Source organism: Triturus cristatus, chromosome 2_2, assembly GCF_964204655.1.
Source record: "Triturus cristatus chromosome 2_2, aTriCri1.1, whole genome shotgun sequence".
NCBI lineage: Eukaryota > Metazoa > Chordata > Amphibia > Caudata > Salamandridae > Triturus > Triturus cristatus.
Window position 1 is genome coordinate 1,111,953,044 of NC_140582.1, and position 18,541 is coordinate 1,111,971,584.

Consider the following 18,541-nt stretch of genomic DNA (forward strand, 5'->3'; position numbering starts at 1 on the left):
CTAAGAAGTGTGCAAAGGTGAGCCATGCCATGTGTATCAGTGTGGTGAAGTGTGTGGACAGTCTGATCTTGTCGAATAAACCACATAGTGAAAATGATTTTGAGAAGGTGTGTCATGTGAGTCTTATGCTCTGCTAGTGACAGATGACGCAGGCCAGTAAGTTTACGTTGTGTCACAAGTTATTGTTGATGGTGTGTGTCAACCTTCACTGTCCCCAGTGGGCCCTGCAGGTGAGGTGGCTGTGGTCTGTTCCTCCATTTTACCCCTGGACATACAATTGCATGGCTTGTGTGGTGTCACAGGTCTGCTATCAGCATGAGATGCATGTCTGAATGTTAGTTGTGCCATGTGTGACCTATGTCATTTGAACATTCACATGGCGGTGACTGCAACGAGTGTGGATCAGTGCCATGGCTAGATGTTATGACAGCCAGGCAGCCTGTTGGTGTTTGCGGTTTTTGTGCCGGTATCATTCCCATTTTTTACACTTGTAGTGACACTTATGCAACCGTGCAGCAAACACCAGGAAAAAGGATGGTTGGAGGATCAACACTGAGGCAATGTACTCAGCATTGATGCCGCTAAATAGCCAGAAGCAACACATGTCTAACCTAAGTCTAAAAATAGCAAAAATCACAATAGAAAAATATGTCAACACTGCCAACATAGTATGCCTAATGAATCATGTACATATCTCCCTATTACATCCCATAGGTGATCAAGGATATGCTCTCTGCCCGTGGATGATGACACCAATACGAATCCCCACCACCCAGGCACAGAGGCAGTACAATGCTGCACATCGACGCACACGTGGTATCGTGGAGCGTACTTTTGGCATGCTCAAGTCACGTTTCCGTTGCCTGGACATTACAGGTGGCAAACTGCTGTACAGCCCAGAAATGGTCAACAAAATCATACAAGCATGTTTTGTATTGCACAACATTTGTGTCCGCACAAATGCCCCCTGGATCCAAGTGCCTGCAGCACCGGGCGATGACTAGGGGTGGGCGGAATTTGCGAAAGTGACTTTCGCAAATTATCGCGAAAATGTTACAAATCTCCGCAAACACGCGGAAATATCACGAAGATGCAGAAGTTTTTTTCCCGCCCGTTCGCGGTATTTGCTGCATGGTCGCGGCTCGCCAACTTACCCATGCGGTTGCTTGTGGGCGCGGCCATCTTGTTTTCACTCTTCTCGTGGTGCATGATCGCGAGAAGAAAGACGTGATCGCGCGACCAATGACATTACTGCGGGCGCGAACTGTCGCGAGACAGCGCAAATGGCTACCAACAATCCAACATCTTGTGGAGAACGCGACCGGATCGGGAAAACTTGTCGGCGAACGCGGGGATTGAGGTAAGGTGATCACGCGCACGCGAGAATGTATTATTTTACAGCGTGAGCAAGAACCAAATTATCGCTAAGCTGCGGAATGCGGAAATTTTGACATTTTCGCGCTTTCCGCGGAACGCGAAAATGTCAAATTATCGCAATTTCCGCGAACGGAACGGAAATTTAGCCCAGGCCTAGTGATGACCGGGATGATGACGAAGATCAATGAGGTGGCCCACACACCACAGCCACTGCTGCTGGAATTGCCGGAAGGGACACAATAATAAACAATTACTTCACCTGAGCACATCACATTGTTAGTGACAAAGACATGTATATGGATAATTACCTCAAGAACTGTTTGTGACAATAAACAAACTCAAAACACATACCCTGTCTGCAAGTTACTTTCCTGCATCAGTATATCAATATGAAATGTTACCATTGTACAATAATTGCAAGAGTCCAAAACTAAAATCCTGGTGGGTATGTTTCATTATCACAGAGATTTAATAGTGTGTCAATCGTGCACAACTTGACTTTACAAGGAGTAAAATCTGGAACACAATTCATCAATGGTTGTGTCAAATAGCATGTAAATCATGGTTCACAGGGTGTACTTATTATCGAAAATTGAAATGTATGGGTTTGTAAGTGCCAAATAATGAATTTAATGGTGAAGTCGGTGTTAAATTTTCTGGACAAATCAGAAAATTGGGTGTGGAATGTTGCTCAAATCTGAGAAGTGGGTGTTGAATGGGGATCAAATCTGAGAAGTGTGTGTGAACTGTGGGTTGAAGCAGAAAAATGGGTGTGAAATTGGGGCTCAAATCGGAAATATGGGTCCTAAATTAGGGGCAAATATGAAAAGTGGGTGTGAAATGGTGCCAATTCTAAAAATATATCTCTGCATGCATCCAAGACATTGAATGAGCCACCAGCAGAGCTCACATGCACACCATCTCTGGACATCTTCAGGAAGACCGTCAAGAACGGTCTCTACGTTGAACAAATCAGCTCATTGTCAGTATGACCCAACAGACAAGATGAACTATCTGACCATATCCCTGCAACCCGTGGTGGACAAAGTCACTGAGAGACACATAAACACCCAGCTGACTGGCTACATTGAAGAGAACTCCATCATGGACCACTCCCAGTCTTGTTTGGGTATCAAGCACAGCACCAAGAACGTACACCATGCTGACAATGCTTAAATATGCATGCCACTTGACCTGTGTCACATTGTGGACAACACATCTTACTACACCTCTATGCAGCCTCAAACACCTTCTCACACACCACACCCCAGATGCCAGACACCACCACAAGGGTATACGAGGAACAACCCTCATCTGGATCCACTCCGTCTTCACTGCAATAAGCCAAAGGCCCCTCACCTACCCCTATCTCCTAAACCACAGGCAACAACTGCGTAGTCTCCTCCACCTGCTTCAACACACTCTGTATGCTCAACAATATCTACAGATGGATCCCGACAAACACAAGGAAAACAGTCACCCAGGCTCTCGTCAGCAGCAGACTCCACTACGGAAACGCATACCACGACGGAGCCACCACCAAGCTCATCAACAGACTGCAAAGAATCCAGAATGCCTCTGCACGCCTGATCCTCGATGTCCCGCGCTGCAAACACATCACCCCCCACTTGAGGAACATGCACTGGCTCCCCTTCGATAAAAGAAACTCCTTCAAACTCAGGATCCACGCACACAAGGCACTCCACAAGACCGGACTGGACTATCTCAACAGTCGACTCTCCTTCTACGTACCCAACAGGAAACTCCGCTCCACAGACCTCTCCCTAGCTACCGTCCCACGCATCTATAGAACCACAGCCGGAGGCATATCCTTCTCACACTGCTCCACCAAGACCTGGAAGACCCTCCCCCTCAACCTATGACAAACCGAAGACCTTCTAACCTTCAGGAGATGACTCAAGACCTGGCTGTGTGACCAGTAGCAACAGCATCCCCCCTTTCCCCACCCTCAGTGCCTTGAAACCCTTGCAGGTATGTAGTGCACTTGAAAAATTATTTGATTGATTGATTGCTTGCTTGAGTACCACATGGAGCGTCACTAAGACAGACGTTTTGCTATATGCACATGTCCCCACTCACTGCCATTGACAGACAGCACGGGGTAAGCATATCGTCCCACACAGATAACACACAGCTCATCCTCCCCATCACGAATAATGCAGAAGACACAAAAACCAGCTCCCAAGAATGAACGTCAGAATAGCAGATTGGATGACACACCTCTGCATAAAGATCAACTGTGAGAAGACTGACCTCCTCATCGCCGCTCCATCCACATCCGCATGGGACAACCTCTGGGGGTTGTCTGCTCTTGTGAGCCCGCCCTGACTGAGAGAATATGCACGCAAGTTTGGCATCATCCCTAATCCACCATCATCCTGCCCAGCCAGATATACTCCATTGCATGCTACAGCTGTCTACAGATCTAACCAAATCCATCACAATGGCTAACCCCAGGATGCATTAAAATTGTCACAAACACACTCATCCCCAGCAGACTGGACTACTGCAACAAAATCTATGCAGGGAGACACAAAACGCCACTACACAAGTTCTAACACAGCCTGAAAGCTGCAGACATACCTGTCTTCAGAAACCCACATCCCAAACACAAGAGGCAACACATACAGAACTTCCAATTTAGCACCAACAAGGAGAAAGTAAGCCGCTAACTACTCGCACACACCTACAATTCACTACACATCATCAGCCACAAAGACATCCACGAGAGAGTCAACCTCAACATCCCCAAGAGGAACTGCTGCTCTGACAACCTTGCCCTTGCAGACTCGACCGGGATTGGAAAATCACAAGGCAGAGGAAGAGCTGCCACCTACGCCGCCAGCAAAGCCATGGACGAGATGAAAGTCAGCTTCCAACAATCTCACACCCAGCATGCTTACATACGGAACAACAAGACATGGCTATTTAGCTGAGGCGGAGCTGCACTCCCACTCCCCCACAGCAACTTGGGAGCCTCACGTGTGAGTAGGGCACATCATGCCCACCCTTATTGTCGGATTGATATGCACACATACTCATCACCTACAGACCACCCCAGGGGAGTAGTACCCTTACAATTCACATCTCCTTTTTGAATGAATGTCTGTGAAATTACCAAAAGATGTGGGGATGAGTAATGTCACATGCCATTTTGGGTGTCAACTGTCTTGGAACATAAAAGGTAGTCTGTGTATACCCCTGAGGAAGTGTTGGCTATGGAACAACAATCCCCATTCTGATGGGTGCAGGGGGATACACAGTACCTGGGCCTACAACCTGCTCCGACTCTTGCCTGTACAGCGAAGCTCAAATATTCAACACTGTTAGATGAGACGGATAAGGCGCTGGACGCCTGCTCAAAACTGAGCCTCACATGGTTCCGATGCAACGCGGGAGGGAAAATGTAGAGTCTTCCACGCATTTCCTGTGTATGTCTATTTGGACACATGGTGTCCCCCCGTGCACTCACACAATTGCAAGCCCTCATTAATAAGTCTGTCAGGGAGGGCAAGCGGACTTGCCTCTCACTTGTGCAGCTTACGCGGCCGAAAATTCAAGGTTGCTTGGGACTGCCCCTCCTTTGTGGCTACTAACAAGCCACATGCCTTTGCTATATAGTTGAATGGAATAGGCCGCTATCGCAGAAGAAATGTAACATAGACCAGTCTGTGGCGGGCAAAAACATCAGGATCTAACTGTGGCTAGCCAATAAGCACTGGCCCTGGGGCTTGTACTCTTTGCTGGTTAGGGCGCCCACCCACAAGGTCTTGGACAGGGTGGCAGTATGGAAGGGGTGGGCCTCTTTCCCCTCACCAACGAACTACAGCGTGGATAACCCGGACTTACCCCCGGATCAGGAACCAGTGATATTCCATTGCTTTTAAAAACAGGGCTGCAAGAGCATAGGGTCTATCTTTAACCTAGAAGGGCTTGTGCCATATCTGTGGCCGATACAGGATTATAAATTTCCCACTGCTGTTGTGTATTCATAATGCCAAATAACACACTGGGTCACGGGACTCGACGTTGGTTACGTCATATGCGAAGTGGTTAGCGCGTAAGGAGGACAAACATTCTCTCATATCTGAGCTGCACAAAATGCTTTTCACCAGTCTGAGTGGTCAGTGCACAAAAGTGCAGGTTCCATTGGAAATGTAGCGGGTGAGGCCAATTTCAGCCAAGGAATGGAAACGTATCCTGTATTGCGCACACCACACTGCGCACACCACACTGCGCACAGTGTAGCGGGGGCTGGAACCCCCTTCAAGGTTTGCTCTCATTGGTGTTTCACACCTGTGCAACTACATGTCTGGGATAAAAGCAAGCCAGATCGCTGCTGTTGGGGATGCTGGATGACTGGTACCCTTGTGCACTTCCTCTGGCATTGGCCAAAATTGTAGAGATATTGGGGTGAGTCCTTAGATAACATAGATACAGCGTGCGACATTGCAATGCCCGGCGCTCCGGAGTACATTCTCCTTGGCCTCTCACATCCGAAGGCCTTCCCACTAACATCCCTCAGGGGTAGGCAAATATTCCCAGCGTTGCTGGCGGACAGGCCGGTTATCCTAGCACAGTGGGGTACAGTGGCAGTTCCAGGGCTCCTGTCCTGGTTACAACATCTAAGGAAACAATTAGCTCTGGAGCATCTGTCTAGGGGTGCAGAGGGAAGGGTGAGAGATTTTGCAACTCCATGTTGCCCCTTTGTGATTTCATTGTCCAGAGATATGAGGGAAGTCACATGCCCAAAGTACTTGCAGGTCTGACGCATTCCATCGATGGGGCAGTCATCCTCCGCCGCTCACCCAGTGGAGTGACGAGGGGGCTCCCTTCCACACATATTGTGTATGCTTACTATCATCTAGGTAGGCTGCAACCAGTGCAGAAGGTTGGGTTGTGGGAGGGTTATTGGGGGAGGGGTGTCTTTTCTCCCTTGGTCTTGATTGTCACACTTCTCTGTATTACATGCTTATTCTTTGGAAAATGGAAGACGCTCTTAGTGGCTTGTTCGCTCTTCCGGCATCCGTCCGGCCTCCGGGTTGCGGCTTAAACGCTGTGTAAATGCTCACAATGCTTGCACGGCAGGCATCTGGATGTAGCCAGCAAGCTGGGTTTGCCAAATTAGCCTGCCTTCCTATAAAAATATGTAACCCTAAAATGGAGTCGGCCTTCATTGTTTAAACCTATCTTCACATTGTATTATTGTGCTATGACCAGAGTTTTTGCCTGAATGTCCATCATTGCTATAAAAATGCCGGGCCGTGAGATTCTTATCGCAAACATGATGATATGTCCCCCGCGCATTTAAAAGGACATGGCTGGACACACTCCCCAATACTGTATCAGCATCAGTCCAGTAGCAGCCTCTTAGCGTGAAGGAACCCATTGCAAACTATGAAACATGCCACATACACATTACAGTAAGCCTTTGGACATTAGCGGGCCCTTAGCGTGCAGATTCTGATCGCATGTATTCAGCCTCATGACATTAGCTGCCCCTTAGCATGCAGATTCTGATCGCATTTCATCAAACTGGACGCATACACATTACAGTAGGCCTATGGACATTAGCGGCCCCTTAGCGTGCAGATTCTGATCGCCTGTATTCAGCCTCATGACATTAGCTGCCCCTTAGCGTGCAGATTCTGATCGCATTTCATTAAACTGGACGCGTACACATTACAGTAGGCCTATGGACATTAGCGTGCCCTTAGTGTGCAGATTCTGATCGCATGTATTCACCTCATGACATTAGCTGCCCCTTAGCGTGCAGATTCTGATCGCATTTCATTAAACTGGACGCATACACATTACAGTTGACCTATGGATATAAGCGGGCCCTTAGCGTGCAGATTCTGATCGCATGTATTCAGCCTCATGACATTAGCTGCCCCTTAGCGTGCAGATTCTGATCGCATGTATTCAGCCTCATGACATTAGTGGCCCCTTAGCGTTCAGATTATGATTGCATTTCATAAAACTGTCCGCATACACATTACAGTATCAGCCTGAGTACATTAGCGGCCCCTTAGCGTGCAGTTTCTTGTCGCTTAGTACACAAAATGCCTCAAACACACAGGAAGTGATGTATGCCTGCTTCCTGTCTCCTTGTGTGTGGCATTCACTTTCACTTTCTCTTTTGAGCACATTGTGTGTGATTTTGCTGAGTGAGGAGGTGTTTTGGCGATTGTGCTTTTGGAGAGTGTATTTAGGAGTGTTGCTGTGTCCTGTCTAACGTCTATTTTTGAATTATTTCACATTTTATTTACTTTTTACTGTCTACTGTCCTCAGCTCAGTCTTGTTGTGTTTGTTGTGGGTAATTTTCCTTTATTTGCATTATTGGGTTTTCTTTTGGTAGTCTGGAGTGAGAACTGGGGTGTGTGGAGATGCCGGTGGTGGGAAGGTCAGGGCAGATGTCAGAGGGGGCATTGAGGGGCTTCCTGTGCCTGGTGCGGTGCTACCTGCCTCTGATGCTGGAGAGGGGAGGACGTATCCTCCAGGGCTATGGTGTGGCTGTGCGGAAATTGCGGTATGAGCGTGTGCGGGTGCAGACGCTCCGCTGCTTCAAGGTGAACAGGACCGTGCGCCAGTGGAAGCACCGCTGGCAGGACATGCTGGCGCGAGAGGCGGACGTGCTGGACTACACTGGAGTCATGCCTGGCATCCAGGGTGGTAAGTACCAATTCACTTGTTGTCCACAACTAATGTTACGTACATATATGAGTGACGTGTGTGAGAAGACGATAAGATGTCTTAATGCTGTCCCAAGACCGTGACACTGTAACAGCGTGGTTAATGCAATACGACTTGCTAAAAATACGTGCGCATGATGGCCTTGACCTTGGATGTGCATGACTCACTCTTCCCACTACAGTGTGTGCAACAGTACGGAAGGTGTTGGGATAGTCAATCAAAATACCCATTATTGATGTGCGCCATGCAGTGCAAGGTAGAGTGACGATTGGCGTTGCAATGACCGCGTAGATTACGTTTGCCACTGGAAATACCACATAGGAATGGAGATCCCTGGTGTTAAACATCTCAAAATACACATGCTTAATGTGAGCGTATACTCAGCAGGAAGGGCTGCAGGGGCGTGGTGGTGTTTGCATGTTGAAGTATAGCAAGGGGTGTGTCTGTTGAAGAGCAATGTTCAGAATTAGTGCTTGTAGATGGGGAGCAACGTTGCCTGTCAGAGGTGTAGCGGAAGTTTGCCAGAGGCCATATCGGCAAGGTAGGAAAAGGAGCAGACTCACAATCTGGTCTATCTGGGGTGGGGGAACACGGCATAGGCCAGCTGGTCGGATCGTCGGGTCCTTTGATGTGCCATGGAAAGAGAGTTGTACGTTAAGGTATGTTCGCCGAGTGTTGTGGATGGCTGTGTGAGCCTGGGTGCACATCTTGAATGTGACTCCAGCTATGATGTGGAGACAGTGGAGTGTGCGCAGGTGGTGGGAGTTGTGACAGGGTCCTGGCAGTGTGAGGATCAGTCCAGTGGTTGCATTTGAGATGTCCTGCAGCTTGCGGATGTGGTTCTTGTAAAATCTGTCATGGACTGTGTTGCCGTAGTAGGGCGAGCTATTGCACAGGGCATGAGTGAGTGTCTATGTGTGTTTGAGTAGGAGTCATTTGAGTGTCTGACATAGGAGGCAGAGTGTGTGGAAGCACGATGATGAGACCGGATAGATCTTGCCATTATCTTGGACATCGGAGTCCATGATGGATTACATGTTGCATGCCTTGGTCGTGTTGGGGTGTGGGTTCCCCATGCCGTGTGAGTAGCCTGTGTAATTACATGCGTGGAGGTTTTGGTGCATGATGGGTACTTATCTTTTGTTGTTGCTCACTTGTATGCAGCTCTTTGACATTCATCTTGCAAGCTCTGCCATGGATTCGCAATACTTGTGTTTGCTGGAGTTGTGTTGGTTGGATGTGTCTAGGAGGAGTTGCCAGTCATATGCCTATGATACAATGTTGAGTTCATAGCTAATCCGGATTGTGGCGTGCGGCACATGTAGATGTGAAAGATTGTAGGGCTGAATGAGGATCTCTGGGGGACTCCACGGCTGGTTGTTGTAGGCTCCAAGACAACAGAGGGGTGTCTGACCCACACCGTATGTAAAGAGGTAGGAGCAGAACCAGTTGAGGGCCTTGTCTTGGAACCCTTTGCTGTGGAGTCTGCATAATGGTGGGCTTTGTGAGACAGTGCTGAATGCCCCAGTGATCGGTCAAGGATGATGAGTAAAAAGGTTTTGTTTTGCGCTCCGTGTGGATGAGGTGCCTTGATATTGCATGAACCAACTCATATTTGTATCTCGGCCAGCAGTGATGTTTTGGCTGTGCAGCCTCTGCTTCCACATGTTCGTGTGTGGATGCCATTCAAAGTAGGCCCAGTCATGTGGCCAACATGAAGTCATACCCACAGGGATGTAGCATTGTCTGTCACTGTCACAATTCACATTGTGAATATGCCACGTTTGCTTGGGTTTGCTAACAACACCTATTTGCGTTTGTCCTCTCACAGATGGACGCCAACCTATCACCCAGGGGGACATTGACCGTTTCCAGGACCCACACACTACTGGTGAGTTGTGACAAGAAATATTGGCATGTTGCGTGGTCCTGATTGTCTGTGCCAAATGCAACACGTTGTTGATTAGCCGTATGGTTGTGTATCGCATGTCAATTGGCTATGATCTGCAGAGGTATTCAGCCTTTCCAAACTGTGTCTAATATGGTAGTTTAAAGGTGTACAATGTATCTCATTCAGAGTTGTGACTTTGTCCATCAACAGTCATTGATACACATGTCAACGTATGTGCCTATTTCCGGGCAACTAATGCTGCCAACTAGGCATTTACACTGCAGTTGTGTTGGCAATAGGCTACTAGCATTTACTCCCATGATCATTTGCGCAGCCTAGTCATGATGGTACACTTACATGCGGTAGACATCATCCAAGGGGCGTGCAGTGGGTGTAGCATTGTGCACAATGAGGCAGTGCTATTATGTCTGTACAAGGTCAGACATCATGGCACAGTGATACCTAAGGTATGCTGCATAGCACAGAAGCAGAAATGGCAGGGTGTAGCTCAGATCTAAATTTTGTCAATGTCGTTGTTAGACTTGGGGGTCTCTAGTTGGCACAGGTATGCACTTGTGACAAATAGGGACCCTCTCCTCTAGTCAAGGTAAGGGGGTACACTCCTAAAATAACCCCTGCTCACCCCCTTGGTAGCTTGGCACGAGCAGACAGGCTTATCTCAGAGGCAGTGTGTAAAGCATTTGTGAACACATACAGTAACCAAGTGACAACACTACAGATGGACACCACACAGGGTTTATATCAAAAATAAGTATTCTTTATATAGATTTACCACAAGACCATTAAACGACAAAAATACACAATACTGTTACTTTAGATGGTAGACTTTTGCTTAGTTCTCGTAAGTTCTTAAATGCGACACTTCAAGTCTATGTACCTTTTAGAATTGACACGCAGGGCAACAAAAGTGTCGCAACGATGTTGATGCAATGAAGTTTTTGGTGCAAAGAAATAAAGACGTGAAGATATTCCAGATGCGTTACGCTTCTCCGATGTTGTAAGAAGACTCGACTCGATGCTTCAGCTGCAGCAGCGACACACTTTACGCGATGTGACGACAGCGGCCTTGGCAGCGACACTCTTCTCCGATGTTTGTGAGACGCTTCCGCTCGATGCGATGTTGCAGCGGCGACACCGCTTTACACGATGCGACGACAGCAGCTCCGACGGCGGCACGCTTCTCCGTGGATGCAAGGCGCTTTTCATGATGCGGTGCAATGCGACAACTATGATGGCTGCGATGGCGACAAGCTTCATCCTCGATGCGAGACTCTTCTCTAGATGCGGTGCAATGCGCCAGCTACGATGGCTGCGATGGCGACACGCTTCTTCGGCATTGCGAGACACTTCCTGGATGATGCGAGATGCTTCCGCTCGATGCGATGCTGCAGCGGCGACACACTTTACGAGATGCGACGACAACAGCTTCGACGGCGGCACGCTTCTCCTTCTTGAGTCGCGCTTCCAGCTCCTTGCGACACGCGGTCCCTCAGAAGGCCCAACAACAGTAGGAGGCACTGTCAAAGAACTCTGGGGTGCTGGGGGGTGAAGTCTGTTGTTCCTGAGACTTCAGCAGGAGGCAAGCTCTTTTCCAAGCCCTTGGAGATCCTTCACAAGTTGAGCAAAAGTACACACAAAGTTCCTATCTCCTCTCTTTGGCAGTAAGGCAACCACTGCAGGCCAATCCCCCAGTTTCAGGGATAGTTTCCTCCTCAGCTTCTTCTGGTTCCTCCCTCAGCAGAGGTTCTTCTTGTTTTCCCAAAGTGATCTAAATTCTTGGGATCAGGGTCCCAATATTTATACCCAGAAATCCTTTGTCATCTGAAGGCAGAGGGGCCTTTACCCAGTCCAAACCAGTTCCTGAGCACTCTGTTTACCAGACTTCTCCTTTCCTTTCACAGTGCAGGGCAGAAACATTAGACGCCCCACAGGAGGTGGAGCCAGCATTGTGGAAGGCAGGCACAGCCCTATTCAGGTTCCAGGTGCAACTCCTCCCACCCATCTAGATGCAGATCTCTCTATTCACCACTGGGGCACCTCACCCTGTCTCCTGGAATTCCCCAGCCCTGTCACTCAAACTCCAGACAAAGGAATACACACAGCCTAGCAGAGGCAGGTTTGAATGGTTAGACAAGTAAATGCCTACTTTCTAAAACTGGCAATTTCAAACACAGAATGTAAAAACCAACTTCACTAAAAGTTGTATTTTATCATCCTGAGTTCAGGCATACTAAATTCGAATTTCTACCTTGTTCCCTGAGTCAGTTAGGATTATAAAATGTAATAACCAAACTGCCCATTCTGGCCTATGGAGAACAGGGAGCCTTGCAATAGTAAAAAACGAAAATGGCTGTAATTCACTATTAGAACATGCCACACACACCAGGGCATGTCCTACCTTATCCTTACAATGCACCCTGCCCTTGGGCCTACCATAGGGGTGTCTGATATGAAGAAAAGGGAAGGTTTAGGGACTGGCAAGTGGGTGCACTTGCCCAGTCAGCATGACAGTACCAGACTGCACACAGGCTCTGCAATGGCAGACCTTAGATACATGTTTACAGGCTGCTTCTGTAGGTGGCACAACCAGTGCTGCAAGCCCACCAGCAGCATTTGGATTTACAAGCCCTGGGCACTCCTTGTGAACTGTACTAGAGTCTGACAAGTAAACCAAACCAACCAATCATGGAATCACAAATCATACATTAATTTACCATAGGGAGAGCATATGCACTTTAGCACTGATCAGCAGCGGTAAAGTGCCCAGAGTCATAAAACAGCCAACAACAGTTCAAAAAAATATAGTAGGAAGGCAAAAAGTTCAGGGATGACTCTGCAAAAAGGGCCAAGTCCAACAGTCGTGTTACACAAAAACATTCCATAGATGTGCACGTCAATTCAGATTTGATGTTTGTGCACTGCAATGGTGTTGTCAGGCTATGTCCGTGTGGACATTCCATGCTGGAATCAGGATCATGTGTACCAATTGGTGACATCACTTAACACACATTTCATACCCATGCATTAGCTATGCATCATTTGATGCCACATAGATTTGCAAATCAAGCCTGCGGGAACAATATCTGTGTGTATGCATTAGCCATAACAATTACACAACCATCATGACCCCAGGGTGCCATTACAATGTGTAATCCATTGTAACAGTTTGTGTAGTTGATGCATGCATTTTCATCTCTACTATGGAGTGAGATTGGGGGTTACAACACATGCATGACTGGCAGTTGTGGGTCAATGATGTATCCCCCTCGCAGTGGATGACTATCACCAATTGCATAGTATTGGTAAAGTGAGTAAGTGCCTAAGTCAGCGTTCATACCCCAAACATGTTTCCTTGTGTGCGACATGATGCAGCATGATTACAAGTGTGAGTAGGGCAGTCCCAGTCCTGTTATTGTGCATGTAGTGTGAGACTACAATAGGTAGTTATTCTCACCTGCACACATACACCCTTGCCTGTCTTGGCACTGACTTGATGTACTGCACACAGTTCCTGGGGGACACACATGGCTGCACATGTGCATTGTACTTCTGATGCAGCTGTCTGTCACAGGATGGGAGAGGGTAAAACTGTGCACGTAGGGATTATGCCTCCCGAATGAAGTCAATTGTACATGTCACCCACAGCCCGGATGTCCAATGGTGCCATGTTTGTAGCATACCCTTAGCTGTCAGTGCATGTACCATGCCATGCATTGTTATGTCAGTCTCAACAGCATGTAGTTATTGAATCATGCGTAGACATTGGGTTTAACAGGTCAGTCCTTGACTTAACATGTTGTTTTTAACTTGTGATACAGATCTCATGTTGGACGGTTACATAGTGTAGGGGACAGAAAACTGACATCATGTAACGCCCTGAACGCCTCAGGATCTTTTAACAGACACGATAATGAGGACGCAACCACTTGTGAAGGGTTAGTTATTTTAATGAAGGCAAAAATAATACAAAGATAAACAAAAGTTATAGTCACTGGAATCCTCCAGGCTAAGTACGTTACCAGCCCACCGCACGGATGGTCCTAACCGTCCTCTGCATATACGCCGATCCCGGCGTATGCCAACAGAGGGCAGAAATGAAATGGCCGACAATGCCAATCGGTAGGCTGTGAGGGGCACGAAGAGTGTTGGGGAGAATCGAGGAGTCAGGGAAACACCCAGCCGGGGTCTCTACCTGAAGGGAGCAGCCGCTCAACCTCTTCCTCAGACTGCACCGGGACGCGGAGTCACCTCCTGGTGATGCGTCACCGATACCCCAATCAAATAGCAAGAAGACTGAACCGAGAGCAGCCGCTCGATCGATCCTGTGGACTTCCGAGTCTGTAACGCGGCAAACACCTCCTGGTGTGCGTTACAGCTGGCAGTCCCTGTATCTCTGGTCTGGCTGGGAGTTACGACTCCAACCAGCAAAAGCGCCACTGCGCTTTGACTCAGCCGAGTCAAGAAGCGAAGCTCAATGGTGGACCGGTAGAGCTTCCGGGTCCTTCACAGGTGACGATGGGGCAAGACACGGCCCAGGGAGTAACGACTCGACCTACCTCCGTTCTTGCCTTACTGGAGCACCACTCCGGAACACTGCTCTTCACGAAGCAGGTACGTCGGTGTAAACACAATATCCGACAGCGTTGTACCTCCCGGTTCCTCCCTTTATAGGGCGTGTTTTCCTTGAGTTATGTAACAGCTCTCCTGTTTACCTAAGGGCGTGCTTTCCTTGAGTTATGTAACAGCTCTCCTGTTTACATAAGGGCGTGTTTTCCTTGAGTTATGTAACAGCTCTCCTGTTTACATAAGGGCGTGTTTTCCTGGAGTTATGTAACAGCTCTCCTGTTTCCATAAGGGCGTGTTTTCCTGGAGTTATGTAACAGCTCTCCTGTTTACATAACCTCTCAACCGCTAAGCATCCTGGGAGATGTAGTCCGTTTTCGCTGGTTACCGTTTTCTTCCCCTCGCATGACAGGAATTCTTGACACATCAATTTTTTTTCTCTCAGACAACATGACACCTGAGGAACAGCACCGCTTCCAGGTTGCCAAGGACCGGTACCTCCACATGCGTAATGTACACAAGGGACTTAGATTGATGGCAAGGAGGTACCGGGCTGAGAGGAAGGCAGGGACCTGGCCGTCGCTGCCGGAATGCGTCATGACTGGCAGTGGAACAAGACCAGCAACCTCAGGTGTCAGTGTGGGCTCCCAACATGTCAATCCCCCTGCCGCCACTCCTGCACCGGTGCCAGGCCACCATGCACCGCCACCTGCACCAGCATCAGCACCGGCACCAGCACCAGCACCGGCACCAGCACCGGCACCATCACGCGCACCGGCCCCCATTAATCCTGGACTGTCCCAACTTATGCGGATGGTCCCGGACCACACCAACATCCTCCAGGACATCCGCCGTGAGCTGCTGTACCTAAACCGGCAGATACATGAGATCCAGGCCCACCTTGGACTGCCATGAACACTGCCCCTGTTCCTACCCCACCCACCTCTTCTTCCTTCCCACACTGTCCCCCTTTTAGTATTATGTTGTGTAATGTCATAGTTGTGTGTGTTATTTAGCATAGTTTTAGTGTAGGCTTTGTTAGGGTTAGCATTAGACTTTTTTACTTATTGAATGTTATAGGATGTGGGGATAGGTTTAATTTATCTTTGGGTGGGGGGTTGATATATTTATTCATGTTCTGTGTTTGTAAATAGTTAGGTAAGATAGCTTTAGTTAGAATAAATATTTGTAGTTAGTTTAGGGCTAGAGTTAGGGACATAGATTAGTGTAGGGTTGTTTTATATATATAATTGTAGAATACATCTTGTTAATTATAGATTTATGCTTGCACTTATATTACGGCTGATGCGGGGGAGTGGGGCTTGCCCCATCATGTGCAACTCATACTATCACTGGAGTAATCATTGTATGTGTAACTATGGTCCTGACCTGTCACTCTGCAGGATGGATTGAGGCCAGATACCTTAGATGTGAGCACAATGACCTTGCATTTCTGATAGATTAGCAATTATGGTTTACGGCCTACTCTGGTGACAGTTCATTGTGACCGCCAACATCTCACATGTTCCTGGGCATGGCCAATCGATCTCCATTCCATGCATGCTGTTGGTCATTTGTGGGTCCATTGTTAACGTCACATGGCACAACAGTGTTAGTGAGTCACATGAGTTTTTTGAGACTGAGTAATGAGTTTGGAATAGAGGTCACTCACAGGTGTCTTGCAGTATTAGCACTGTCTGGAATACAGACTTAACTTCGAGTTTCTTGCTTTTGTGACACACTTAATCATTACAGTTATGCCTTGGGACCTGATGATGTTTGTTTGCAGATACACAGTTCTGCTGCACACAAGTGGTGACATGCTGCATTGCTCCCTGTACCAACAGTGCCATAGCCACTCATCCCAGCTGTAACTTTCGCATTGTCTCATAGTGATGACACCCTTGTAATCTTGCCACTGATTCAGACAATATGCTTAGTGCAGTTCAACTGACATCCGTGGGCACATTGGCCCATATGTGTGCAATTCATGGCAGTGCTCAGAAGTTGCTTTGGCATTGTTCGTGCACAGGTAGGGGCTGACTGACGCAATGCACTTTGGCTTCAGTAAGTATTGTGGACTCAAATTCAGTGTGGCTTACTTTGTAGTTCCATGTATGTATGTTAGACCTGTGCCCTTGAGTCTCCTCAGCAATGTGAATCTGTTGTGAACACCTAGAGATGTGACATGCAATGTGCTACATCACAACAATCTTTGACCAACACGTCCTGTGTTTGGCGATATGCCAGGAGATTATGCTTTGCTATCATTCTTGGTGACACTACTTGTGTCGTGCAACAGACTTGTACATGTTGTCATACATGCATATTGTGAGAAAGTGGCTAGGTACATACTGCTCCCAAAAAGGTACAGTGTGCATAGAGCCCACAGTCACCAGCGTTTTGGCAGAGGTTAAAGTTAGATATGACCTTACTCTATAAAGTGGTAGCTTGGTCAAGCAGTAAGGCAGTATCAGAGGACAGTATAAAGCATTTGTTGTACACACTCAGTCAGCAAATGATCTCACACACTCAATAACTGAACTCTAGGCCAATGGTTTTTATATAAAAATATATGTTTGTTTTATTGTAGAACCAACAATAGGTATCAAAATATACTTCCTCAGATTGCGAGGCCTTAGTTACATATTTTTATAACAAACAACAAAGTCTCAACTGGAAGTAATTTAAAACATAGCAAGTACATAACCAGTGATGTAAATCACGTCGGGAGGGGGAGAAAAAGTAAGGGACACTAAAAGGAAATGAGGAAAAAGGGTTATATTGTAGGTAGTTATTACAGCACAAGAGTACAATATAGGTACAAATGACCAAAACACTGGGCGTGCTAGTGATAGTGAAAGGCGCAGTGACACAAGGGTGAAAGGCAGCGTGAACAGCGAAAACGTCATAAGGTAACGATGTGGTCAAGGTAAACAAAACATTTATATACAATGTCGTTTTTTACAATGAGCAAATTGAATTGACCACAGCAATGCCAAAGTTCTTTGCTGGGAGTGGTCGACGGCGTTTCAGCCTGATTGATTTCAGGCCATCATCAGGACAATGGTCATAATTTAATTGAGTGCTGTAAGGGTGAAGGGGAGAGGTGAGATTAGAAATGTCAAGGAGAGAAAGCCCAAAGTTGAAAGTAACAAAAAAGGGGGAAGCTGAAGATCAATACCTGAGTATGGTTAAAGTAGGTTCAAGGGGTCCAATCAAACTTGAAAACGAGGGTATGCTGGAAAAGACAGCGCAAACACAATTCAGCGCGTAGTATATGTCCTGGGGATGGGAGGAGAGGAGAGGGGAAGGGGGGTGGAGCAGGTTAATGAGGCATGGGAAGAGAACCATTGGAACAAGTATAAGGAAGCCACTTGGAAAAAATATAAGGTGGCTGGTATTAGGTAGTTACCCAAGGAGGGAATCAGCAGTTAGAGATCAACGTCAATATCGGGCTGGAACCGGGAGCGATAAAGGGGTCCGGGCGCCGGATTAAAGTATGTAGTTACATACTTTGGCAATATGCAATTGACTTTGGTAGGTAATAGTTACAAGTTGTTGCAATAAGCAACACAATTTCAAACACAATAATACAATGAGCTCAATGTGAGTTTGAAGTGATTTGCAATAGATTACTTCCAGGATTACTTTTCTAAGTCAAGGACTGGATCCTATATTCAGTCCTGTGCAAAGTCTTGGAAACATGTGAGTATATTCGTTGTAGTTGCTGTTGTGATTTTAAGGCAATATTTTGCTATTTCAAAACTTGACACTTAGAAGAAATTTAACAGAGAAACTGGCAATGATTTCCTGTGGAAGATAATTGTGGTATTGGTAAGTACGGTTGTGAGTGCTTTTCAGGGTCAGTGCTGGGCACCAAGATCCAGCAGTGGGATCTCTCCTAATAGCAGTTGAGTTTTTCCATTTTTGTTACTTGGTTGATGTTAGGCAAATATTTTAACTTTTAG